This window comes from Lygodium microphyllum, chromosome 24, assembly GCF_053477565.2.
Source record: "Lygodium microphyllum isolate KBCC chromosome 24, Lygodium_microphyllum_v1.1.10, whole genome shotgun sequence".
In the NCBI taxonomy this organism is placed as follows: domain Eukaryota; kingdom Viridiplantae; phylum Streptophyta; class Polypodiopsida; order Schizaeales; family Lygodiaceae; genus Lygodium; species Lygodium microphyllum.
This window is the reverse complement of record NC_141158.1, coordinates 39,348,071-39,361,884: the sequence shown is the minus strand read 5'-3', so window position 1 is coordinate 39,361,884 and position 13,814 is coordinate 39,348,071. Positions and strand designations below refer to the sequence as shown.

The window sequence follows — 13,814 nt, the reverse complement described above, 5'->3', positions numbered from 1 at the left end:
CTGATTAATACTGGACGTCACAAACTCCAACATACATGAGAATGTGGGAAATAGTTGGCCTTCCAGCCTTCTTGAAGAGGTTTAGTACTAAATGTTAATCTGAGAAACATCTGTAGGTGCTAGATGCGATCCAATACAGAACTCTAATTCGCATGACACTGTATGGTCAAACGAGCAATTGCATCAAGGATATTATACTCTCCTCTGCTGGCTACTTTGTGGTGATATTCCTCTTACAATAGGTTGGCAAGAAAAGGGAATGACTAGCAAATCCAATTTACAAGAATCTCTTCTGCATCATTGTACTGGATCAACTCCAGGTCTATGGTGATCCCCTCTCCCACATCAAAAACCTCTGAATCTTGCATGATAAACTCTGATCACCTCTGACACTGCATTTGCTTCTGAATAGCTTCCCGAATCTTGCATGATGATGAGTCCAGATCAATGTAGTACCTTGATTGACACTGCTATTCAGACTGAACAACCTCCATAATCCTTCTAGCCTCCCCTATGCTGACCAGCCTATGGAGGACTCTAACGTGAGATCTGGAGTAGTAAACTTGTAGTCAGGAAGTACTGTTCACTTAGCTGCAATGGCCCTTTCCACCTTTTGCAAAATGATATAGATTGCCCAAGTCAATACACTAGTTCCAGATCTGCAGCAGCAGGTCTGAATAAGTGACCCCTTTTTCACTGTGTCAGGAACACCAGAAAGTTATTGCCAACCATGTCAAAGTTTCCTTCTCTAGTGTAGAATTTCACAGCAAAACCGCATCTCAGGATTGCCCCGCTCATGAATCACAGTTGAAAACCTGACAATTAATGGTGTCTGCACACCAGGAGCATGTAGGAAATCTCCACATGTGAGGTGTGAAATATCACGAGTCACTTTAAAGAAGCCCTTTGCGCTGGCACCTCTGGCGTGGACTACACGTTCAGGAATCCTCTCACGGTCAAACTGAGAAAGCTTTTCAACCAGGTGATAGTCCTCCAGAAGAATAGGACCTATGGCGCTGACAGTCAAGGATGAATTGTTGTTCCATACTGGAGCACCGGAGTTTGTGGTGAACAAGGGGGAGTTGTAAGCAGTGGACGGGCGGAACTTGTAGGGGTCCTTGGTGACAATGCTATGACAGATTGGAATATTGCACACTACAGTTGGAGATTGAACTCATCAAGATGGTTATGAAGTTCAAGCATAGTCTGTTGAATCTCGCATTCACCTACAGAATGTGCATCATAGCGCTTGGTACCAACAGCATCAATCTCATCAATGAAAACTATTGATGGGAAAAGGTCATCGGCAACTCTAAAAAGCTCTCTGACCAGCTTTGGTCCATCTCCAAGGTAATTCTGTATAATTTCACTACCAACAACACGTAGGAATGTAGCTGACATAGAATTTGCAATAGCCTTCATGCGTCTCTCTCTCAATGACCTCCATCATCCTGATTCTGTGCATATTGCTTTCGTATCAGCTCCCCATTCTTCTTTTTTGTTTTCTGGTTTTTCTTCCCCCTTTCGAGCTTCCTTTCACCCGATACAAAAGCAGGTCCCCCTTTGCTTTCTGATCCTTGTCCCCTAATATGGCCCTTACACCCTCATAAATATCACTAGAGAGTTGTCGGTTCACACATCGCACTCTCAATCTGTAGTCTTGCCTGAGACACTAACGTAGGATTTTTCGTCGACCATTGCAAATCGAGCGTAAGGTTATTTTGAGGCTCAAAGGTGATGTCTTTTTTAGGTTCTCTAAGGTTATATTGCACCATTCAAGCGAGCACCAGTCAAACCTGCATACTCTCCTAAGTAACTAGGTAAGCGTGAAAGAAAATACGAGGCTACAATGTCTAGGTGCAGCCCAAGTGCAGTCTCTGGTATAGAAAAGACAGTATTTTCAGTTGCAATCCCAAGAGGCCCATGTATAGATATACTTGCCCCTCCACCCATGACTATCCCATCAAGTATAGCTACATGAGGTTTTGTGTATCTTCCTAGCATGTAATTAAGATTGTATTCAGTGTGGAAGAACTCTTTTCCTAACTTGTACTGCCCTTCAATGCCAACATGGCAAGTCCTTGCAACATCACCACCTACACAGAAAGCTCTTCCAGACCCCTTTATTATGATCAAAGACACATCATCATCATTCTTCCATCGCTTGTAAAGCTCCTCCAGGCGGCCTACCATCCAAGAAGAAAGTGCATTTAATTGGCGTGGCCTATTTAATGTAACCACCTTTGTACGGTCATAGTTTCTCATAATGATCTCTTCTTTCGACTATGTATCTGTAGCTACGGACCGACAGTGGACGCGCGCCTTGCACACACGCACACACACATCCTTTTGGTGGATTCCACACCTCGGATGCGCAGCAGTACGACATCCACCCTCTCTGATCCTGCGCATCTTCCGGATGGGCCAACTACCCATGATCATTATCATCAAGATCCACGAACAGATCAATCTCTTCATTGTATATTCCCGGTATATCAGCAAGATTATCTGTCATATTATCTATCTCCTCTATCGGAGTTTCTTCTCGTTGCTCTTCTCTTGCAAATTCTTCAAATGCATAATCCTCATCATCTCTTTTCTTGAAAATCTTGATTCTTTTTCCTGCAATAGGCACTCTAAGCACTATCCCATCCAATTCTGTCAGCTCATATGTTGCATTGTCAAAGACATGTCTGACTATGTATGGCCCAAACCATCTTTTCACCATCTTCCAAAGTTTCTGCAATAACTTCTTCAATTTTGGCATTGCTCTAGTGTGGCTCTTATCCCAAAAAATTTTATGACCCTTTTGAAACAGCTGATATAAACAATCTGCTATGTGTGCAAAATGGGGTATCCAAATCATGTAAAACACACAGGCTCCAATGAATCTCCGTACCTCTGAAGTGGTAGAACAATAATCCGTAATCTTGCCTATAGCATCCACCTTCTCAGGTGAAGGTTTCCTAGTAAAGATCACCATAGGGGAAACAATATCTAGATTCACACATCCAATCTCATGCGAGAAAAAAGCAAACCCCCTTCCATATTGCTCAAGCATATCCTGAAAGCATTTCTTCTTTGAGGATAGCAAGAAATCATCATTTCCAATTTTTAATTCAGCGAGAGTCTCTGCTAAAAATTTATGGCCTATATGCTCTAGATTCCTCAAAATTGGCTGTTTGGCAGCCCTCTCTATTTGCTGATCACTGTCAGGTGGAAGCGGTCCAGCTACCGGCTTCACCTTCTTATCGACAGTCTTGTATTTTGTGTCAACCATGGCTTCATTATGACCCTCTACATTACCTAAATCTTGCTGTAAATCAGCAATTCTGCACTCTGGTGGCTGAATATCCTCAACCCTCTACTTTATGGACTGCATATGAACAGCCCTCAACTCTGGATGCTGAAATATATAAGCAGTAAACTCTGTTGGCTGAAAGTTTTCAGCCCTCTGTGTCTCTATAGGCTAATCATAATCAGTCGAAAACTCTGTTTGCTGAATTTCTACAGCAATCAACACTTTTTGTTGAGTCACCTCAGCCTCTGACTCTATCTGTGACACAAAATTTGAAATTTCATGAAACATGTCCAGGGACTGCACTGATACATTACTGTGACAACTATGCATATCAGTTTTCAGCATAATTTTCATCTCTGTCATTGTATCTGCACAAACCATACTATCATACATCCCATCTATATACTCATCATCCTCTAAAACACATGCATTTTTCAAATCTTTCTCCTTCTTGCATATGTACTGCCTGGCAGCTCTAGGCAACTTAGAAATCTTCTGATAACTCATCGAACTGTTTGCTAAAATTCCAACAAAACTGGAGGAGAAAACACTACTACCAGGAGGCCAGAACTCCAATCTCCTTTGCTCTGTACCATCATCGTCTTGCGGGACAGTGGTACCTAATGAAAACCCGAATCCCTCACAGTGGGCAAAGGTGTATCTCAAAGAGTATCCCTGTTTCTAGCATGATTTACACACACAGTCATAAACTGGACTACTCTCATACCATCTTTACTACGAATCCGTGCATAAGCAGATCCATCATCCATTACTTTTGTCTCCATGCGCATCTCTGTGATGAATGGCTGTCCAAGGATTATGGGATAAGACCATGAATCCTGCAAAAGAAATGGAAATCCTCCTCTACATCTCCAATAGAAATCCTAACACTAGGACAGGCAGCATACAAATCACCTGCAGTGTTGTTGGTGGCTCTCATATCCCACCCATGCTCAGCATCCATAGGCCATCTATTACTTTCATAAACTCCACGAACTATGAGATTAATCTTTGAACCATGATCCAATAAAGCAACATAAGGCACTTGTTTCTCTCCAATTTTCACCATTGTTTCTGTAGTTGCCCTAGTCCAATGGCTCCGCGAAAAATGACTACGCGGTACCAAGATAGGCTCATCACTTTTAGCATAATGCATAGGCTGAACCCTCTTCTCTATCTGCGGAAAAACAAAAACAATCTCAACCATAACCTCATCATCATCCTCATCCAACTCCCCAATCAAAACTCCCTGTGTATCAGTAGTAGGCAATGCATGTCTTTTTCTCTTCAGGACTTCTTGGAACTGATCTTGAAACTCTCTTTTCAAGATGCCCAAAACCTTAGAAATAGTAAAAGTCACCTCACTGCCAAGTATCTTATTATTAAAGACTTTCTTCATGTCCATAGATGTCTCAATATCAGACATCAATCTAAACCGTGGCTGCTTTCTCTCTCTAGGCTCTTGCCTCTTTTCTTTCTTTTGAGCATCTTCCATCTGTCGTTCTGGCCCTGGTCTGAAAGACGGCCCTACAGTAGGTGGAGTAACAAACTCACCCCCTCTAGTCTTTTTAGCTGCATTTGGATTCTCTTCATCCCTCTTATGCTTCTTCTCAACAAGTACATTTGCTCCTTGAGACTTAGCCAAGTAGGCATAAATAGTGTACATGTCAACAAGCAAATCCCAACATGTCTTAGATCTGATGCTAGAACCTACACTAGTCATGACAGTCTGTTGAATTTTTCCCTTGTTTGCTGTCTCCATAGCTTAGGTCAATAATGCTGAGTGACTCTCTGATCCTTTCTCAATCTGGACTCCATAGGCAGAAGCATCTCCTCTAGCTGCCACATAAGAAGTATGCGCATCCATATCATCTACTAATTTCTTCATTCTGCCTTTCCCAAAATTGGTAGCAAGCGGAGCTCCTGTTTCAGTCAACCAGATCTTGCCATCTTGTCCCCAAAATACCAAATTCTTCCTCCTTGCATTTTGAAAAGATTCGCAATCCCTGTAATGTTGATGGTCCGTACTATCACACCAAATACATTTGAGAGCCATAACAATTCCCAGTAATTCCCTCTTGATTTGCGGATACCTCCTCTGTCTCTCGTTTAGGACTTTCGCCCCAAACCGAATAGCATACCTGTTTCCATCTGCATCATCTTGACCCACAGCCCAACCTATGTCAATTGGACTAGTGTCAACTGTCAATACAATAGGCCTTCTGCAAATATAATCCACTTTCCTAAGAGTAGGAGCAATTTGCAATAACTTCTTCAATTTTTCCATGGCTCTAGTGTGGCTCTCATCCCAATAAAATTTTTGCCCCTTTCAAAGCAGCTAATATAAAGAATCTGCTATGTGTGCAAAATGGGGTATCCAAATCATGTAAAACACATAGGCTCCAATAAATCTCCGTACCTCTAAAGTGGTAGAACAATACTCCGTAATCTTTCCTATAGCATCCGCCTTCTCAGGTGAAGGTTTCTTGCCATAATACCCACACATATGTTCAACAATGACAACCTCATTTACTACAAAAACAGATTTTTGCCTTGATAGTGTCAAGTTCACTTCTTCTAACCTAGCCAAAATCTTTTCACAAGCTGAAATATGATCAGCCACAAAGTATCTGCATCCCTGCTCATTTAGACTCTCATTCTTCTCTTCTTCTGCACACCCCATAATGGGCACATCATCCAAGAAAGGCATGGTAAGCTGAGGTATATACTCACGAAGGACCTTATGCATGGCATTCATCATATGCGCAACAGAATTAGTGGCACCTTGAGGCAAGGTACACATCTTGACAAGCCCAATAGGAGTTCTCATAGTGGTTATGTCCCTGCTTTCCAAAGCCTGCTGAAACTGATCATATCTTGAATACAAGTCACCTAAAGAATAGATGGCACGTCCAGCAAATGCTTCTGCAAACTCATCCACAACTGGACCTATACCAACATTCCTAATAGTAACTCTGTTTACTGGCTATATGTCCTGTATAAAACGAAGAGTACCATTCTTCTTTGGATCGTAAGCCACCTATTTGAGTATGGTGCAGATGATGGCTCTAGGATTCCCATCTTAATTTTCTCATTTAACAAGTCAATTAGCTTTGGCAGGTTTGCCTTAGGCACTCAAATTGGTCGGAGTTTCGATGAAATATGAGGAATAGTAAAGATCACCATAGGGACAAAAACATCCGGATTCACACATCCAATCTCATGCAAGAAGAAAGCAAACCCCCTTCCATGTCGCTCAAGCATATCCTGAAAGCATTGCTTCTCTGAGGGTAGTAAGAAATCACCATTTTCAATTTTTAATTCAGCAAGAGTCTCTGCCAAAAATTTATGGCCTATATGCTCTGGATTCCTCAAAATTGGCTGTTTGGCAGCCCTCTCTATTTGCTGATCACTGTCAGGTGGAAGCAGTATAGTTATGGGCTTCACCTTCTTATTTCATGTCAACCTTGGCTTCATTATGATCCTCTGCATTACTCAAATCTTACTGTAAATCAGCAATTCTGCACTCTAGTAGCTGAATATCCTCAGCCCTCTGCTCTATGGACTGCATATGAACAGCCCTAAACTCTGGATGCTGAAATATTTTAGCAGTAAACTCTGTTGGCTGAAAGTTTTCAGCCCTCTGTGTCTCTGTAGGCTAATCATAATCAGCCGAAAACTCTGTTTTCTTAATTTCTTTAGCACTCAACACTTTTTGCTGAGTCACCTCAGCCTCTGACTCTATCTGTGACATAAAATTTGAAATTTCATGAAACATGTCCAGGGACTGCACTGATACATTACTGTGACAACTCTGCGTATCAGTTTTCAGCATAATTTCCATCTCTGTCATTGTATCTGCACAAACCATACTATCATACATCCCATCTATATACTCATCATCCTCTAAAACACATGCATTTTTCAAATCTTTCTCCTTCTTGCATATATACACAACTTAGAAATCTTCTGATAGCTCATCGAACTGTTTGCTGAAATTCCAACAAAACTGGAGGAGAAAACACTACTACCAGGAGGTGAGAACTCCAATCTCCTCTACTCTGTATCATCATCGTCTTGCGGGACAGTGGTACCTAATGAAAACCTGAATTCCTCACAGTGGGCAAAGGTGTATCTCAAAGAGTATCCCTGTTTCTAGCATGATTTACACACACAGTCATAAACTGGACTACTCTCATACCATCTTTACTTCGAATCCGTGCATAAGCAGATCCATCATCCATTACTTTCGTCTCCATGCGCATCTCTGTGATGAATGGCTGTCCAAGGATTATGGGATAAGAGCATGAATACTGCACAAAGAAATGGAAATCCTCCTCTACATCTCCAATAGAAATCCTGACACTGGGACAGGCAGCATACAAATCACCTGCAGTGTTGTTGGCGGCTCTCATACGCCACCCATGCTCAGCATCCATAGGCCATCTATTACTTTCATAAACTCCACGAACTATGAGATTAATCTCTGAACCATGATCCACCAAAGCAACATAAGGCACCTATTTCTCTCCAATTTTTACCATTGTTTCTGTAGTTGCCCTAGCCCAATGACTCCGCGAAAAATGACTATGCGATATCAAGATAGACTCATCAGTTTCAGCATAATGCATAGGCGGAACCCTCTTCTCTCTCTGTGGAAAAACAAAATAATTCTCAACCATAACCTCATCCTCATCCTCATCCAACTCCCCAATCAAAACTCCCTGTGTATGAGTAGTAGGCAATGCATGTCTTTTCCTCTTCAGGACTTCTTGGAACTGATCTTGAAACTCTCTTTTTGAGATGCCCAAAACCTCAGAAATAGTAAAAGTCATCTCACTGCCAAGTATTTTGTCATTAAATATCTTCTTCATGTCCGTAGATATCTCAATATCGGATATCAATCTAAACCCTGGCTGCTTTCTCTCTCTAGGCTCTTGCCTCTTTTCTTTCTTTTGAGCATCTTCCATCTGTCGTTCCGGCCTTGGTCTCAAAGACGGCCCTGGAGTAGGTGGAGTAACAAACTCACCCGCTCTAGTCTTTTTAGCCGCATTTGGATTCTCTTCATCCCTCTTACGCTTCTCCTCAACAAGTACATGTGCTCCTTGAGACTTAGCTAAGTAGGCATAAATAGTGTACCTGTCAACAGGCAAATCCCAACCTGTCTTAGATCTGATGCTAGAACCTGCACTAGTCAAGATAGTCTGCTGAATTTTTCCTTTGTTTGTTGTCTCCATAGCATAGGTCCATAATGCTGAGTGACTCTCTGATCCTTTCTCAATCTGGACTCCATAGGTAGAAGCATCTCCTCTAGCTGCCACATAAGAAGTATGCGCAGCCATATCATCTACTAATTTCTTCATTTTGCCTTTTCCAAAATTGGTAGCAAGTGGAGCTCCTGTTTCAGTCAACTAGATATTGCTATGTTGTCCCCAAAATACCAAATTCTTCCTCCTTGCATCTTGAAAATATTTGCAATCCCTGGAATGCTGATGGTCTGTACTATCACACCAAATACATCTTCCATCTCTCCTAGGTGCAGTAGGAGCACTAGAAGGAATAGTAGACATGGTCGAAGCAAACTGCTCTTTCAATTTTCCCAACAATTCTACTTTAACTGACTCTAGTGTCAAATCGGTTATGCCTTTGATTATGTCATCAAGAGAGGAAGGAACCAACGGAGTGGATGGTTTTGGAGTAGAAGAAGCCAGCATCAATCTTGGAACAGGAGGAACAGGAGGATTAGAAATAGTAGGCACTAGCATAGGCCAAGAAACCGACTAAGGAAGAGAAGAAATAACAGGGGTAGGAACAGACATAGGAGCAGAAGACTGCAACGGTGTCATGGATCCATTCTGTAAGCGGGTCTTTCATATCTGCCTCTTGGTCAAAGTCGAGACCGCATCCTGAGCATCTTGCCAATCTGTTTTAAGACCCATAGGCTTTGTGCGATCCTCAAGAAGCTCTCCTAAGTCTTCCTGAAGAGCAAGATCTGCAGCTTGCAAGAAAAACTCAACTTTCTCAACATCCAATGCTCTTTGTTCAATGGCATCAAGCTGACTATATCTCTCTTCAAATTCTCGTATCAATTCTGAAGCAGCTTGGCATGTAGACCCACTCTCGGAATGACCCCCGTATAGCCATCCCAAAGTCCTCAAGAAAATACTCATTTTTCAGGGCCTTCTTAAAATCTTGCCAATGTGAATTTTGAAGGAAAAGATCAGTCACTTTTGCGCTCAAGGCGGGTGTAACAAGGTGAAGGAAATATTTACTGATAAGTCCTGTTGGTACTCCAAAAAATCCCATCTTGATCTCATACGTCTTCAAATAAGCTGAAACATTACGGCCATCAAATAGCTTCTTTTCATTCTCAACTACTTCAATTGCCTTAGTCGCACTGATTGCATTCTCTTGCTCCGAATATAGTTGCCTTTGCTGAGATAATTGTTGTTGATGCAACTGCTGCTGTTGCTGCATATACAATTGTGTCTGCTGATTTTGAAGCTGCATATACATAGACATATTCTGCAAAATCTACTTTAAATCATCCGTAGAAGTACTTGAAGCAGAAGTCGATGATGAAGCTGAAGTAGAGGACAAAGCAGGAATCGTAGAAGAGGCTAAAATGGATGCTGAAGTATCTCCCATCCTAAAATTTAAATGCGACGCTTTCACGTCCAGTTCACCAAAGATGTCGAAGGGTTTTCGAAAGCAAAGTCGCGCCTACAGAAGACCTTGACAAATTTCAAGATAGAAGATCAATCTAGCGAGATCAGATTCAATTTGAAAGCTCAATTTCAGATAATATGAGACATATAATCAGCTACATCTAATTGGAAGCATCTCCAATAAACGTCTTGACAAAAACTCATATCAACAAATTTTTCATGTAGTCTAAATCTCTATGAAGCTTCTCTTGGAACTATTTAAACCACTGATTCAACATATCCATTGGAACAATAAGCAGCCTGTCTCTCCCAAACGAACAAAAAAACTGCATAAAATTGAACATCTCCTATCTGCATTGCTAGGGATTCGATCTGCTGTTGTTGAGCAGCATTGATGGTAGGAAGAGAAAGCAAATCTTCAATTGTGAGACCAATCTTTGCAGTCAAAGGCACTGAATTTGTCTTGAATCCCAACCTTGGACATCAAATTTAAAGCCTGCTTGGACCTTTCCCTGCGGTTGTCCCTGTTTCTCGAGTACTTTGTAAGAGATTGGTGGTACAAAACCTTCCACAAACACCTTGTTCATTGGGATCATAGCAGCCCCTAGAGGATCATCTGCTGTAAAGGTGTCTTGGATCGCTCCTGTGCATTTTCCATAGTGCAACTCTTTTGCTTTCGGTTGTGACAAACAATCACTACATATGGATCAGATTTATCAAAGACGTGTGCAGAGAGAAAAATGCAGCAATGCAAGTTGTTTGCTGCTAAGAAAACGATAGTAGGTGGAAGCTATGCTAGATCACCAACAAGTACAATACAATATGCCCCACTCCTCAAGACTGGAACTAGCGCTGTAGGTTCAGTGGCCTGGGTTGCTTCATCAATTATACACGCATGAAATGAGCAATCTGTCAAAACATTATCTCCGGCTCCAATACAAGTGGCAGCTATAACATCCGCCCTATCAAGTACATCCTTCACAGCCCTCCAAACGTTGGTACAAGTTAATATCCAATCCTGCCTTTCTGATTTAGAGTGCCCAAGGAGACGTTTTCAGATTGTGTAGCTCAGGAAATAAATCATTGTTTTTCTTCCCCCATTCGAGCTTCCTTTCCGCCAATCCTCCACACATAGATGCACGTATGTTAGTACAACAGAGATTCTGTTTCAGGATTTCCCTTCGAATCTGATTAGTACGTACCGGCTCCTGAATATGCTCCGCTCTTGCCAATAAAGCCTCCCTATAAGAGAGATGGGAATAGCACCCATGCTCTTATTAGCCCAAAGAAGAAAGTTTAAAGCCATGAAAATCCCAAAAGCAATCCCAGGAAAAAAAAAGCAAATCACGCGCCATGCTATTGATCTCTAGCCACATTGCAACATACCCTGTAGTTATTCCAAGAATCAAATACAACATAATCATCCCAGAAAGAAGCATTCCTCTTGAAGAAAGAGACATAAATCCAGATGCTGCAAAGAGGATCGTTACAACTGCCATTCCAGTAATCTGAACCCCATTCCCAACCATGATACTCAGCAGCTCAGCATGTGGTGATAAGAAGCAAGTGCCTTGACAAATGATCCATGTCAATTGCAATAAGCAATCAATGAATGGAGCTCCTTTTGCTGAAGAGGTTGCTTTCCCAACATGATATTTATATATATATATATGAGACAACCATTGTAAATCCACATTTCGTACATGCCAAGCTGCCAAATAAACCTTTCACTGCTTGCTAACATCATCCACACAGACAGAGAAGCTGCATGTGCCAGGCTAAATGGTCTGAACTATTGTCTTGCCTTCCCAAATCCATTTGAGCTCATACACAAGCTGATTTCATGATTATCAAAGCTAGTAAAGGGTTTTTTTGCAAGTAACACTACTACATGTCAGCTGTTTCAGCCATCCAAACCAGATGAGGTTTGAACAATAGTAAAACAACTAACAATTAGGATGCTGCAGAGAACCTCATATATGTCGGAGTTTGGCTTCCCAGGTTCAGATTGGAAAAACCAATTTCATATAGAATTGAACAAAAACTTATGTATAGAGTCAGAACAATTGTGTAAACAATGTCAAAGTTTCCCAAAAATTTTGTGTCTGCTTGGAGCACCAATCACTGCTGTACAGTAAAACAAAGATTTCAGTAACAGCACATGTATAGTTGTCCTTGTATCGGAGCATGTAGAAAGACAGATGGATGCTGATGTCCCTCAAGCCCACATGGCTACCAACCCTACCCAATTGCCCTACTTGACTGCAGCTCCAACTTGCAGTCAACCTACATAGCTAGGCTCACACTTGGCCAGCCAGGTTAAACTCATGGTTCTCACCAAATGCATTTATCATCATGTTCCAAGTCACCACATCTCAAGAAGGCAGCTTGTTAAACACTTGCCACCCTTTTGTGACTGAGCAACACTTACTATACATGTCCACCAACATACTACCCACAAATATATCACTTTCAAATCCTGATTTTCTGACCTCCATGTGTATATCTCATCCAGTTTGTAAGGAGCCTGTGGTGCCACAAGCTCTCAAGCAGAGAACAAAGGTTGCAGCATCTGCAGTTAGACCTTCCAGCTGCATCTGTCTGAAACAGCTTAGTACTTTTTCATCCAGCCCATAATTAGCATATCCTGAAATGAGTGCAGCCCATGAGACTGCATCTTGAGCTACCAATCTATCAAAAACTCCCTGTGCTTCTGCAATGAAGACACCACTTTGGATTGGTTAGGATGTGTATGTTTCCATAGGGGGCAACCAATTTAGTGGCGCATATGATGAATGCTATACGTAAAGTTTTGAGGGAGTATATTCCTCAGTTCACCTTACCCTTTCTTGATGATGTGCCGATAAAAGGGTGCGATATCCATGAGAAGAATGAAGAGCTGAATGATCAGGGATGTAGAGGATTTGTGGCTGATTATATTGCTAATTGTGACAAGATTTTGAGCTATCTTGAAGAAGTGCATTTGACTCTGTCAGGAGAAAAATTAGTTTTTGGAGTAGAGGAAGTATTTGTTGTTGGGCACATGTGTGGACCCTATGGAAGAAAGCCCTCACCAGTAAAGATTGATGCCATAAGTAGGATGCGGGAGACATGTTCGAATGTATCCGAGGTAATAATATTTTTCGGTGCATGTGTCTTTTACTTGATATGGATTCTGCATTTTTCTCATGTGGCTAAAAGTCTATATCAACTCTTGAGAAAAGGGAAAAAGTTTTGGTGGGGAAAACAAGATACGAAGGTATTTCAGAAGTTAAAGAGATTATTGATTTTAGCCCCAATGCTAAAGAGAGCAAATTATGAGAATGGTCAATCTATTATTCTCATTGTGGATACAAGCCCAATTGGCATTGGTTGGGCACTGGGTTATGATGATGTTGATGGGAATAGATATGCCATTCGGTTTGGAGCAAAGGTCCTCAAAGAACGCCAACGACAGTGTTCTCAAGTCAAAAGAGAGCTTTGGGGTGTAGTGACAACCCTTAACTGTGATAAGGAGTATTTGATGGGAGTTCATGTAGTGGTAGAGACTGATTAACTACCTCTATTGGGCATGATAGCAAATTGCTCAACTCCTGATATTGCCATGTTATTAGGGATTGCATATATAAAGTCAGTTAACCCAGATTTTCAACATATTGCAAGTAGAGAAAACCTTGTGGGTGACATGCGTTCATAAGCGAGGTTTGAAGATGAAGAGGAGTTTATGGAAGATGAAGAGGATGATGTGATAGGTGCTAAAAAGGACTTTATGACAATAGGGAATGAGTATATAGTTGTTGTTACTGCAGATACAACTGTTGTAACAAGGATTTCAACAGTAAGAA

The 13,814-nt window shown here is 41.5% G+C and overlaps 1 pseudogene; it reads right to left on the bottom strand.

Moving 5' to 3' along the window:
* Positions 1 to 1,761: 1,761 nt before the first annotated feature.
* LOC148014996 (putative 3-hydroxyisobutyryl-CoA hydrolase 3 pseudogene) lies at positions 1,762 to 2,299 on the bottom strand (annotated as a pseudogene).
* Positions 2,300 to 13,814: the final 11,515 nt, after the last annotated feature.